This window comes from Oncorhynchus mykiss, chromosome 8, assembly GCF_057628025.1.
Source record: "Oncorhynchus mykiss isolate SJ-2025 chromosome 8, ASM5762802v1, whole genome shotgun sequence".
NCBI lineage: Eukaryota > Metazoa > Chordata > Actinopteri > Salmoniformes > Salmonidae > Oncorhynchus > Oncorhynchus mykiss.
In genome coordinates this window covers 85,685,596-85,695,348 of record NC_143029.1, presented here as the reverse complement: position 1 = coordinate 85,695,348, position 9,753 = coordinate 85,685,596, and the positions used below count along the sequence as shown (strand labels likewise).

The following is a 9,753-nucleotide window of genomic DNA, read 5'->3' as shown; positions in this document are numbered from 1 at the left end:
TCGTGCTCTAGCGACTCCTTGTGGTGGGCCAGGCGCCTGCAGGCTGACCTCAGTTGAACAGCGTTTCCTTCGACACATTGGTGCGGGCGGGTGTTAAGAAGAGCGGTTTGGCGGGTCATGTTTTGGAGGATGCATGACTTGACCTTTGCCTCCTGTTGGGGAGTGGCAGCAATGAGGCAAGATCGAAAAAGGGGGTCAACAAAAAGTTTCCCCTCAGGCCTGGAGGGAAGCAAAAGAATAGTAAAGCCACCATTACAGGCTCAATCAGCCTGTTACCAACCCTTGGTAATCTTTTGGAAGAAATGGTGTTTGACCAGATGCAATGCTATTTTACAGTAAAAAAAATTGACGACAAACTTTCAGCACGCTTACAGGGAAGGACATTCAACAAGAACAGCACTTCCACAAATGACTGATGATTGGCTGAGAGAAATGTTTGATAAAAATATTGTAGGGGTTCTTTTGTTAGACTTCAATGTCGGCTTTTGACATTATCGATCATAGTCTGCTGCTGGAAAAACGTATGTGTTATGGCTTTACACCCCCCTGCTATATTATGGTGCAATGGTGAAGCTGCAGAACCTATTGAGACTAAATGAAACAACACAGACTACATTTAGTTATTAAACTGTTAAAATATAGTGGGAAAGGCAGACATTTTATATAAAACATTGGATTTCTGTCACTCAAGTTTCATAATAATCATTTTTTGTTTTCAGACCCTTTCTTTTGGTAGGCCGACACGGAAACTCGACGCATCTCGACGACTGTGCGTTGTGTAGCATAACTTTTGATTGACAAAAAAGACACTGAAGCGGGAAAATGCAGAGATACGGACTACTGCAGCATGGAGTTAATACAGAAGGTATTCAGACCACGTGACTTTTTCCACATTTTGTTACATCACAGCCTCATTCTAAAATAAATGCATTCTTAGCGATCTACACACAATACCCAATATGACAAAGCGAAAACAGGTTTTTAGAAATGTTTGCAAATGTATTTTAAAAAAACAAAACAGAAATAGCTTTCTGAACTTTCTGAATGCACTGTATCATGTATTTCATGTACACTGTAATTGTTTGTGTCAATTATTTTGAATAATAAATCCTATTGAATTGAGTAAATGCATTCCTCGTTTTAGAGTAATTTTTGATTGACTATACATTCATAATTTTGTAAGTCTATAGGTGATTATATTCACTCTACAAATAGCATACAGGGCCTTCAGAAAATATTCACACCCTTTGAGAAATAGCATACAGGGCCTTCAGAAAATATTCACACCCTTTGAGAAATAGCATACAGGGCCTTCAGAAAATATTCACACCCTTTGAGAAATAGCATACAGGGCCTTCAGAAAATATTCACACCCTTTGAGAAATAGCATACAGGGCCTTCAGAAAATATTCACACCCTTTGAGAAATAGCATACAGGGCCTTCAGAAAATATTCACACCCTTTGAGAAATAGCATGCATTGCAATATAAGACAGAGTGAATGACTGTCGCCAATAGGTTAATACTTAACGTGTGTCTTCAGTTCAGAATCATCTCTGAGAGAGAACACTGTGTCTGATACACACAGGAGCTTGATAACAACTTCTCAAAGTAAGAGCAAATTCACTGCCCTTTTGGCCAAATTCAAGCGGGAACGCACCCCGATCCTGAACTAACATTTCCTTGCACTTTGCTAGTGATAAACAAAAACAGCAAAAACAAACCCAGATTCTAATCTAATCTGGGTTTAGATTAGTGTTGTACCAGATCTTCAGTTTCTTGGCAATGTCTCGCATGGAATAGCCTTCATATCTCAGAACAAGAATAGACTGACGAGTTTCAGAAGAAAGGTCTTTGTTTCTGGCCATTTTGAGCCTGTAATCAAACCCACAAATGCTGACGCTCCAGATACTCAACTAGTCTAAAGAAGGCCAGTTTTATTGCTTATTTAATCAGATCAACAGTTTTCAGCTGTGCTAATATAATTGCAAAAGGGTTTTCTAATGATCATTTAGCCTTTTTAAAATTATAAACAGAATACCCAACACTCCCCTATAAATCAACACATTGTGTGGGTTTCCCCTAATGTGGACCAGAGACTGTTGGGTTATTGATGGGTTCTCTGCGTCAACCTGGAACCAGGGGTAGATGTAACATAGTCAAAGTAAATCCGGGACACTACAATTAGTATGATAATGTATATTATGATTCGTATGTATTGAATTGTGGATGTCCATCATCCATTTCTGATACGAATTACAATTCTTATGATATGTTACGAATTACAAATCATACAATATATTGTACGAATTGTAATTCGTACAATATGTAACTCATTTGCAAATGTTTCATTATGTTACGAATTCCTCAGTTTTTGGCTAGGTGTTAAATTCGGGTTAAGGTTATGCTAGCATGCAAAGTAGTTGTAAAGTAGCTTTAAAAAAGTAGGAAGTAGTTACAAAGTTGGTAGTTAGCTAAAATGCTAAAGTTTTCCATGATGAGATTTGAACACACAAACGTTTGGGTTGCTAGACATTTGTTTTATACACCCAATCAACCACTCTACTTCTGTCTCAAGTAACATTCTGTCTTATGTAATTATATTAAATATAACAGATCATACTCCTTTCAGTGTCTCAGATTTAATTTGACTATATTACGTCTAGTATATGAGACCAGGCTGTCAGCGTAGGCTACTTGAAAAATTGAAATACAAACTTTGTTTAGTGCAGGACAAGTACGGACAGGCTGCCTCGATATTTGAGCAAGTGGGACTTTGAACCATAACCTCTTCATATTCTGAAACAATAATGCTGCTTGTAGGCAACCACAAAGCAAACAACCTCCGAGGAGGGGAATGGACAAAACCTGGATTTCAAGTTACAGAAGACATTCAATTCGGCTGAATAAGGAAGCTGAAGGACAAATCCCGAAGTTACGCTTCAACAAGACATTCGATTCGGCTGAATAAGGAAGTCTCCCTTCAATTGTTTTTATCGTTTCGCAGCGGTGGTGAGTGGAGACTGAATCGCTTAAGAAAATTGAATAAAATAGTCTACCCATTTTTTACACCTGCGATGTTTTGCGATAACTTCTGCCACCGCCTAAGGGCTCCGGAGTGATCTTATATAGGGGATAGTCTAGTGTAACACTGTCTTTCTCATAGACTGGAGACTTTGAAGAATACTCGTTTTTTTGTTTGTTCATAAGTCTAGGAATCTAGTATTATTTATATACTACATTTCTATCATTGGGTTCCCAGGAAAATGGCTGCTTATCTTGACGATAAGCGCAAAGACCAGTATAATAAGGAAAAGGCAAAAAGGATCGATAAACAGATTGAAAAAGATAAAAATATTTACCTAAGAACTAAACGGCTACTAGTATTAGGAGCAGATGAATCTGGGAAAAAAACGATAGTCGAACATATGAGATATTTGAATGTAAAATGCCCCGAAGAGGCGAAAACGCGTTTTCAAATATCAAAACAACAATGTTTAGAGACACGTTGCCAACAGGACGGTATCATTTGCCATTTGTTTACTGTTAAAGGTCAAAGGAAAGAAAGCATGAGGAAGTGGTTACAGCATGTTTCTGATGTTACTGCCATTATTTTTGTGGTGGACAGCAGCAGCTACGATATGGTGAGCCGGGAAGACAACGTGACCAACAGGCTTCATGAGGCACTACACCTGTTCAAGATCATCTGGAACTACAGGTGGCTGTTAGGCAGTCCCGTCTTCCTCTTCCTGAACAAACAGGACCTTCTAGCTGAGAAGGTTTTGGCTGGGAAATCTAAAATTGAGGACTATTTCCCAGAGTTTGCGCACTATGCTACACCTCAAACATCAGAACCAGGGGAGGATCCTCGTGTCTCCAGGGCAAAACACTTCATACTAGAGGAGTTTCTGAAGATCGCTACAGCCAGTGGAGGTGAAAGGATCTGTTTGTTCCATTTCACATGTGCAGTTGACCTGGAAAGCCTCCGGCGCACAGTCTTCGGAGAGTGTCTTCGAAGAGTGTGAATTTTCATTGTTTGCATAAAGACTGTAAAGAATGTTTACTAGTTCAAAGCAGAGACTTCTATTTACAAGACTCAAGTGAGCACACAAAATATGTATTTTAAATGTATTTTCAACATCTTTTACTCATGAGTGCAACATTTGTCTTGCCAATGTTTGTCTGAGCCCTGCTTAAAGGATGTATTAGTCCTAGGCCTATTTTTTATTTTTTATAATTTGCTAAATCATTTTTATTTTAGTTTCAAACCATTTTGAAATGTTGATTCAATGGCACACATTGGCCCCTTTTTTATTTATAGAAATACCCATATACAGTAAGGGGCTTGGGGAGCCGGAGTTGCTTCCCAGGCAAGAGGGTCCGAGGCACTCTTTGACTGGGGCCAGTGGCGACATTTTGAAACTTCCGGATCTGGTGTTCTATGCCTTTTTGTTTACAAATGCTAGTTAGCTACATACATACATGTCTGGCTGGTCTGGTGTTCTATGCCTTTTTGTTTACAAATGCTAGTTAGCTACATACATACATGTCTGGCTGGTCTGGTGTTCTATGCCTTTTTGTTTACAAATGCTAGCTAGCTACATACATACATGCCTGGTGTTCTATACTTTACGATGCATTTTTTTTTTACGGCAGAAGCAAACATGCCTCTCCTATGAATTGCAATTGCCAGAACTTGGAACAGCAAGACCTTGAACTGCTCTTACTACTCAGGAGAAGAAGGAAGGAAAAAAACGACTGAGAAAATGGCCAGTTCGTCCACTGAGAACTAGAAGAGAACTAGAAGATGGAGAAGACATGTAAACTTGTCCAACCGATGCGAAGCATTGTTGAGGAAAGACATTTTCAATACTTTCGGATGTCGGTTGCCAGATTGGACAACTTGTTTCAGCAGCTTGCCCCTCACCTCTCATACAAGAGAACTCGCAGCTTGCCCCTCACCTCTCATACAAGAGAACTCGCAGCTTGCCCCTCACCTCTCATACAAGAGAACTCGCAGCTTGCCCCTCACCTCTCATACAAGAGAACTCACAGCTTGCCCGTAAGAGCTGTAGAAAGACTGTCTGTGATCCTTCCTTTTTTTGGCGAGTGGCAGCACACAGCAAAGTATTTTTAAAATGTTATTCTTATACATTTTTTTTAACCTTTATTTAACTAGGCAAGTCAGTTAAAGAACAAATTCTTATTTTCAATGATGGCCTAGGAACAGTGGGTTAACTGCCTGTTCAGAACGACAGATTTGTACCTTTTCATCTCGGGGGTTTGAACTTGCAACCTTCCGATTTACTAGTCCAACACTCTAACCACTAGGCTACCCTTGCTACAAGTTATAAGCTAGGAATCTCAACAGTTTGTGCCATCTTCACAGAAGTGTGCCAGGCTATCTGGCAGGTCCTGAAGTAGGATTTTGGGGACTTCTCGCCAGAGAGTTTGGGGATCGTTTGAATCATCAGTTTTCGTGCAGGAGCTGTTGACTGAAAAAATTATTCCCCCTATTCGCGTCCGAGCTCCGGCAAACTCAGGCAGCGAGTACTACAACTTCACAGGCTTTTTCTCAATGGTCCTGATGGTAGTCTGCTATGTTCACCATGATCAACGTGTGAGCATATGGTCGCGATCTTCTAACGAAGCAAGTTTGGCTCATCCTGCCGCTACCAAGGCCAGAGTGCTTGTCGGTGACATGAAACAACAATACAAATGTAACAGCACAACAGAACAGATAAACCATTTTCTTTGGTGCCTTCTCATTTTAAACACCAGTGGTGCAACTAGTGCTTTATAACTGAACCAAAACAGTGGCAAGAGGGACTAAACCAAAACAGTGGAATGAGGGACTGAACCAAAACAGTGGCAAGAGGGACTGAACCAAAACAGTGGAATGAGGGACTGAACCAAAACAGTGGAATGAGGGACTGAACCAAAACAGTGGAATGAGGGACTAAACCAAAACAGTGGAATGAGGGACTGAACCAAAACAGTGGCATGAGGGACTGATCCAAAACAGTGGAATGAGAGACTGATCCAAAACAGTGGAATGAGGGACTGAACCAAAACAGTGGAATGAGGGACTGAACCAAAACAGTGGAATGAGGGACTGAACCAAAACAGTGGAATGAGGGACTGAACCAAAACAGTGGCATGAGGGACTGAACCAAAACAGTGGCATGAGGGACTGAACCATAACAGTGGCAAGAGGGACTGATCCAAAACAGTGGCAAGAGGGACTAAACCAAAACAGTGGAATGAGGGACTGAACCAAAACAGTGGCATGAGGGACTGAACCAAAACAGTGGCAAGAGGGACTAAACCAAAACAGTGGAATGAGGGACTGAACCAAAACAGTGGCAAGAGGGACTAAACCAAAACAGTGGAATGAGGGACTGAACCAAAACAGTGGCAAGAGGGACTAAACCAAAACAGTGGAATGAGGGACTGAACCAAAACAGTGGCAAGAGGGACTAAACCAAAACAGTGGAATGAGGGACTGAACCAAAACAGTGGCAAGAGGGACTAAACCAAAACAGTGGAATGAGGGACTGAACCAAAACAGTGGCATGAGGGACTGAATCAAAACAGTGGCATGAGGGACTGATCCAAAACAGTGGCATGAGGGACTGAACCATAACAGTGGCATGAGGGACTGAACCAAAACAGTGGCATGAGGGACTGAACCAAAACAGTGGCATGAGGGACTGAATCAAAACAGTGGCATGAGGGACTGAACCAAAACAGTGGCATGAGGGACTGAACCAAAACAGTGGCAAGAGGGACTGAACCAAAACAGTGGCATGAGGCACTGAAGTAAAACAGTGGCATGAGGGACTGAAGTAAAACAGTGGCACGAGGCACTGAACCAAAACAGTGGCATGAGGCACTGAACCAAAACAGTGGCATGAGGGACTGAAGTAAAACAGTGGCACGAGGCACTGAACCAAAACAGTGGCATGAGGGACTGAAGTAAAACAGTGGCATGAGGGACTGAAGTAAAACAGTGGCATGAGGCACTGAACCAAAACAGTGGCACGAGGCACTGAACCAAAACAGTGGCATGAGGCACTGAAGTAAAACAGTGGCACGAGGGACTGAACCAAAACAGTGGCATGAGGCACTGAACCAAAACAGTGGCACGAGGCACTGAACCAAAACAGTGGCACGAGGCACTGAACCAAAACAGTGGCACGAGGCACTGAACCAAAACAGTGGCACGAGGCACTGAACCAAAACAGTGGCACGAGGGACTGAAGTAAAACAGTGGCACGAGGCACTGAAGTAAAACAGTGGCACGAGGCACTGAAGTAAAACAGTGGCACGAGGAACTGAAGTAAAACAGTGGCACGAGGCACTGAAGTAAAACAGTGGCACGAGGCACTGAAGTAAAACAGTGGCACGAGGCACTGAAGTAAAACAGTGGCACGAGGCACTGAAGTAAAACAGTGGCACGAGGCACTGAAGTAAAACAGTGGCACGAGGCACTGAAGTAAAACAGTGGCACGAGGCACTGAAGTAAAACAGTGGCACGAGGCACTGAAGTAAAACAGTGGCACGAGGCACTGAAGTAAAACAGTGGCACGAGGCACTGAAGTAAAACAGTGGCACGAGGGACTGAACCAAAACAGTGGCATGAGGCACTGAACCAAAACAGTGGCATGAGGGACTGAAGTAAAACAGTGGCATTAGGGACTGAAGTAAAACAGTGGCATGAGGGACTGAAGTAAAACAGTGACATGAGGGACTGAAGTAAAACTTTTCAGTGGGCAAAACCACAGAGGGGGGTGCAAAATGTGATCTGTTAATTATTATATCATATATAAAATGGACATATCTATTTTAATACAGACTAGTTCAAAACATTACTCATCACTGAAAGTGAGACATTACCCAATGGATTATACCTTTCTGGTAAAACAGTGGGGGTGCAAAAACATACTTTTACACCCCTATTTTGAAAGTGGAGATACAGCTGCTCCTTTTTCTCCATTGCTTAGGCGCCTGTGGCCAGTACCACCACTGTGTTTTTATTTCTCATGGGGTGAGAGTCTTTTAGATGCCTTTTGGCAAACTTCAAGCGGGCTGTCTTATGCCTGTTACAGAAGAGTGGCTTCCATCTCTACCATAAAGGCCTGATTGGTGGAGTGCTGCAGATGTTTGTCCTTCTGGAAGGTTCTTCCATTTCCACAGAGGAACTCTAGAGCTCTGTCAGAGTGACCATCGGGTTCTTGGTCACATCCCTGACCAAGGCCCTTCTCCCTCATTTGCTCAGTTAGGCTGGGTGGCCAGCTCTAGGAAGAGTCTTGGTGGTTCCAAACTTCTTCCATTTTAAGAATGTTGGAGGACATTGTGTTCTTGGGAACCTTCAATGCTGCAGAAATGCTTAGGTACCCTTCCCCAGATCTGTGCCTTGACACAATTCTGTCTCGGAACCCTACGGACAATTCCTTCGACCTCATGGCTTGGTTTTTGCTCTGACATGCACTGTCAACTGTGGGACCTTATATAGACAGGTGTGTGCCTTTCCAAATCATGTTCAATCAATTAGAATTTACCACATATGGACTCCAATCAAGTTGAAGAAACATCTCAAGGATGATCAATGGAAACAGGATGCACCTGAGCTCAATTTCGAGTCTCATAGCAAAAAAAATATCATGGGGTCTGAATACTTACGCAAATAAGGTATTTCTGTTTTTTATTTGTAATAAATTTACAAAACTGTCTAAACCTGTTTTCGCTTTGCCGTTGTGGGATTTTGTGTGTAGATTGAGGGGGGTGGGGGGGAAGAATCAATTTTAAAACATGGCTGTAATGTAACAAAATGTGGAAAAAGTAAAGAGGTCTGAATCTGGAGAGACCGGGTCAGTCAATTACTACTGTACTAATACTCTTAGTAAAAGTATTTATCTTCAACACGCAATCTGTGGATTCTATTCGATTAGATAAATTGAAATTGTACGTTAAAATCATAGCATAGTTGAAAGATATGTGTTGCGTAGAAACACAAAGTGGGTGGCCAACAGAGATAGATGGGATGTGCTGAGGGTTGGTATGTGGTAGTGGAGTTGCTGTGTGTGAGAGAGAGTGGTGGGATGTGCTGAGGGAAGCTGAGGGTTGGTATGTGGTAGTGGAGTTGCTGTGTGTGAGAGAGAGTGGTGGGATGTGCTGAGGGAAAATGAGGGTTGGTATGTGGTAGTGGAGTTGCTGTGTGAGGGGGAGAATGATGGGATGTGCTGAGGGTTGGTATGTGGAATTGGAGACAAGTGGGAGTGGAGTTGCTGTGTGAGAGAGAATGATGGGATGTGCTGAGGGAAGCTGAGGGATGGGATGGCATGGGCTGAGGGAAGCTGAGGGTTGGGATGGGATGGGCTGAGGGAAGCTGAGGGTTGGGATGGGATGGGCTGAGGGAAGCTGAGGGTTGGGATGGGATGGGCTGAGGGAAGCTGAGGGTTGGGATGGGCTGGGCTGAGGGTTGGGATGGGATGGGCTGAGGGAAGCTGAGGGTTGGGATGGGATGGGCTGAGGGAAGCTGAGGGTTAGGATGGGCTGGGCTGAGGGAAGCTGAGGGTTGGGATGGGATGGGCTGAGGGTTGGGATCGGATGGGCTGAGGGAAACTGAGGGTTGGGATGGGATGGGCTGATGGAAGCTGAGGGTTGGGATGGGCTGGGCTGAGGGAAGCTGAGGGTTGGGTTGGGATGGGCTGAGGGAAGCTGAGGGTTGGGATGGGATGGGCTGAGGGAA

General features: G+C 43.2%; 1 pseudogene across 1 annotated transcript; it reads left to right on the top strand.

The window, feature by feature from the left end:
- The first annotated feature begins 2,712 nt into the window (after positions 1 to 2,712).
- On the top strand, positions 2,713 to 5,891 carry LOC110530804 (guanine nucleotide-binding protein G(s) subunit alpha pseudogene; annotated as a pseudogene). Its single transcript, XR_016482795.1, has one exon. The product of XR_016482795.1 is annotated as a guanine nucleotide-binding protein G(s) subunit alpha pseudogene (transcript).
- The last annotated feature ends 3,862 nt before the right edge of the window (positions 5,892 to 9,753 follow it).